Raw genomic sequence first — 4303 nt, 5'->3', positions numbered from 1 at the left:
ATATATATATCTTTAAGTAAGGAGCCAAGATCCAAATCATTCAAATTAAGGTAAACCTGTTACAAAGAGAAAGGAAAAGAAAGAGAGCCTATAAAAGGAGGCAACCTCTCAAAACAACAAAAAAGGAGCTATCTAATATAAGGAAGAGGTAACAAATCACTGGATAAGAGGAAATCCAGTGGGGGAGGGATCCTTCTGCTCACCATAGATTCTTCAGTATAGAGACCCCTTCTAGCTATCCAATTGGAGGGTCTATTGCCTTCTCTATGAATATGGGAGAACTTTATGGTGTAGTTCTTCAGCAATTGATGAATCCGAGAAATCCAGATTATTAAGTTCCAAGGGGTGTTATAGGAGCTTTTGATAATGTTAATAAGCATCAAAGAGTCAGAGTCAACCCATAGCTGGTTGAAGTGGCAAGATCTAGCTAAGATAAGGGCCCAAAAAAAAGCCTGACATTCAGCTTCAAGTGGATCCAAAGCATTAACAGGAGATCGGAAATACAAGATGCACCTCCCCTCATGATTCCTGAAGACACCACCAATATCAGCAGACTGAGATTTATAGCTACCATCAGTGTTAACTTTTATCCATCCATACTTTGGTAGAGACCAGCAAATTTTCAAGACTTTGGTAATGGGAGGATTAGAAGATGGGCTCAGCTCCAACATAGCTACAAAACCTTTAAATTTAATCAGTTTTTGTATAAAGTCAATACAGTCTAGACCTACCTTAATTGGCTCAATAGGAGAGGTTTCATACTTCAAATGGTTTCTAGACATCCAAACAAACCAAGCAACAATATTGGGGATGTCTTGAAGATTGATTCCCCTCCAATCTGACCAGCACTATATAATACCTCCCATTGTAGATTCATAGTTGGGACTTTCAATTTTTCAGTCACAATAGACCAATCTTCTTGCATCCAAGGGCAGGCAAAAAATAGATGGACAATTGTTTCCTCCTCAGTAAGACAAAAAAAAACATCTAGAGGGACCCCTTAGGCCTTTCAATTTCAATATATCATCAGTGAGAATCAATTTTAAGAAAAGTATCCATATAAAAAATGACATGGAGGGAGTAAGAAATTTATTCCAGATTGTATCACCCAATTCACCACCAGTTGGGGAGGTTGAGAAGAGATTAAGTTCTTTTTGATAGCAATTCTGTCCTTTACTCCAGGGTTTATAGAAAGTTTTAGAATATTGGAGATTTGAGAAGGGTTGAAAAAAGGAAGAATTGGAGTAAGATTCCACTTATCATGTTCCCAAAGATCCTTCTAAACTTTAAAGAGGCTGGAGCAAATTGATCATTCAGAAGTTTGCCTTCCAAAGACCAGTTACCCCACCATATGTTAACCAATCCCTCACCAATCTCCCAGATAAACATACCCATGGGAGGTTCCATTGATGAAGATGGAATGGAAATTATTAGTCACCCATCTGTTGATTAGAGAGATAAAGGATGGGGAGAAACCTCTAGTAATGAGAACTTGTTCAATAAACCTCGAACTGATTGTGTCATATGCCTTTTTGATATCCAATTTGAGAATTAAGTTATCTCCTCTAGTGATTCTATCCAAATCCAGTACCAAATATTGAGCCAAGAGCACATTATCAACAATACTTCTATCCTTGATGAAGGCTGCCTGATTCCTGCATATAAGCTGACCTAAACGAGGTTGTAATCTATGGACCAGAACTTTTCTTATTATCTTGGATATAACAGAAGTGAGGCTTATGGGTCTGAAATTTTCCCATTTGTGAGGAGTATTTTCCTTTGGAACCAAAGTAATAGTAGATGAAGAGAAATATTTGGGGAGATCAGCCCCCCAGAAAAAGCTTTGAACAGTAGCAATGACATCACCCTTCACAATCAGCCAGGCCTTTTTATAAAAATCAGCTGTGAACCCATCAGGTCCAGCTACTTTTTTGCTATCAATGGAGTTTAGAGCTTCCCATATTTCCTTTTCATCAAGAATATCAGTGAGAGATAAGCTTTTGGTGCACTCCCTTTCCTTATCAAACAAGGTATGATTTATGGGAGGTTGAGAGGTAGAAGTTTGTTTGAAAATATTTTGAAAATATTGAACAACATTATCAGCTATGCCCTCAGCAGTAGTAATCCAGTGACCCTCCTGAGAACCTGAGAAAGGATTTTGTGAAGGATTTTGTGAATTGTGTTACATTTCCTCCTGTAGTTGATGCAAGCACGATAATATTTAAAATTTTTGTCCCCCTCACGAAATTTCATTTTGTTTGCCTTCTGAGCATAGAAAGCCTCCTACAAGTTGATTGCCTCCAGCAAATTTTCATTTGCAGACTGAAGATCCATTTCAGACCCTATGTCAGAGGACATGAGCTGTTCTAATTGTTACCTTCTGTTCAGCCTCAAGGACTTTATTATCAATGTTCCCAACCACCTCCCAATTTCAATTAAGAAGGTGTTTACTGACTTTTTTATGTAAAAGCCAGAGTTTTATACCAGGAATGTGATGATGAATATCAGTCCAAGCCATTGATACTTGATTGTGAAATACCTCATGCATGGACCACATATTGAAATATCTGAATTTTGCTTTACTTTTAGAATTGTTGGAAGAAATCTTAATAAGTAAGGGTCTATGATCAGACCCACTCATAGCCAAATGTTGGAATGAAGTATGCAGGAAATCCTTGAACCAAAAATCATTCACTAAAACTCTATCCAGCCTCTCCAAAATTTTCCCCCTCCTCCAAGTGTACTTAGGGCCAATAAATCTGAAATCAAAAAGTCCAGCAGACTGAATGTTATCATTGAAAATTTTCATTAATTTGATGTCAGGAGATCTCCCACCCTTCTTTTCACTAGGTGAAGAAAGACAGTTACAGTTGAACCTCTAATCCAGAAGTCCCTTATAGATTAGCAGCCCCTTAGAGATTAGCTAAAACCTTGTAACTGTTGTCAAAGTTCCTGTTTAGCAGTGGAAGTACAGCCAGCATAAATGAAGGTAGCAAAACAATTATAGTAATTTAAATTAATCTGCAAAAGGATGAATTGAGTTCCATCTTTAAGGACAGTGCATTGAATTTCCTGTCTGCAAAAGAGCCATATTTTACTGTTAGTGTTGACAATAAGCTGAAAGCCAGGAAACTTCCTTACAATTCTTTTGGCATGTTTGCAGATCATAGGTTCAAGAATAGCAATAATCTAAGGTTTATCATCCTATTAAGAGACAGAATTTGATTAAGGGATTTAGGGTGTGCTAATCCCCTAACATTCCAATACATTAGATTCATTAACCTATAGAGGTGGATCTTCCTCTTCTCCTAGTTCTAACATTAGTAGAAGAGAGAGGGGGGCTTCCTCCAAGGAAGAAGAAGAAGGGAGTAGATTCTTTAGTTCCAAAGGCAGTTTCTTCTTTTTTATTTTCTGGATTCGCCAACCTTCTTTTAGATCTTTAGCTAATTTCACAAGCAAAGGGTCTTCCTCTGTTATCCCAATAGTTGTTTCCCCTTGATCAGTAGGGAGAATTGGAAGTGCAGTACCATTGATCTGTTCAACTTGGGTAGATTCTTGTATAAGGTGAAGTTGTTCAAACAAGGGTTTCAGAACATTTTGAAGAGATTTATCTGGTTCCATAACCTCTTTTCCCATATCTTGAGGTAATTCAACCAACTCTAGTATAGAATCTTCCTGAGTCCTTGTCCCTGGAAATTCAGCAAATCCAGCAACAGGAGGTAGCTCAGTATCATGTGACTCTAATACCTCTAAATTAGTTCTAGGAAGCTTCCTTCTAAGGTTGGGATGAAGTCTAAAGCACTCCTCATCAGTATGGCCAAACTTTTTACAGTGATGGCAATAATATGGTCTTTGTTCAACTATAATTTTCTGTCAATAACCACTATGCTCAGTGCCTAACCAAATTTCCTCCACAGCAAGTAGAGTGATGTTTATTTCAACCAGAATTCTAGCTACTGAGGGTCTGGATAAGTTGAAGGTGGGGGCATCCAACTTCAGAGGTCTTCCCAAGGCTTTGCCAATGTTGAAGAGAACCTTGTGGTTGAAATAGTGTAGTTTAAGTCCAGGCAACTTAAACCAAATGAAGACAACTGGAAGCTCTTTGCCGGGGTCAAAATCAGGAGTCCACTTTAGCAGTTTCATTGAGATTCCTTTAATCAAAATGCATTGTTTAGAAAAGATTCTAGCATAGTCTTCTTCCCTTGTGAGGTTGATGAGAATATGCCTTCCATCAAGTAGGCCTACTTTCCATGCCCCTTTGAATTTCAGTCCATCAAAATATCTTCTCACTGATTCCATTTTT

This window comes from Phalaenopsis equestris, unplaced genomic scaffold, assembly GCF_001263595.1.
Source record: "Phalaenopsis equestris unplaced genomic scaffold, ASM126359v1 Scaffold000895, whole genome shotgun sequence".
Lineage (NCBI taxonomy): Eukaryota > Viridiplantae > Streptophyta > Magnoliopsida > Asparagales > Orchidaceae > Phalaenopsis > Phalaenopsis equestris.
Note: the sequence above shows the minus strand (reverse complement) of the source record.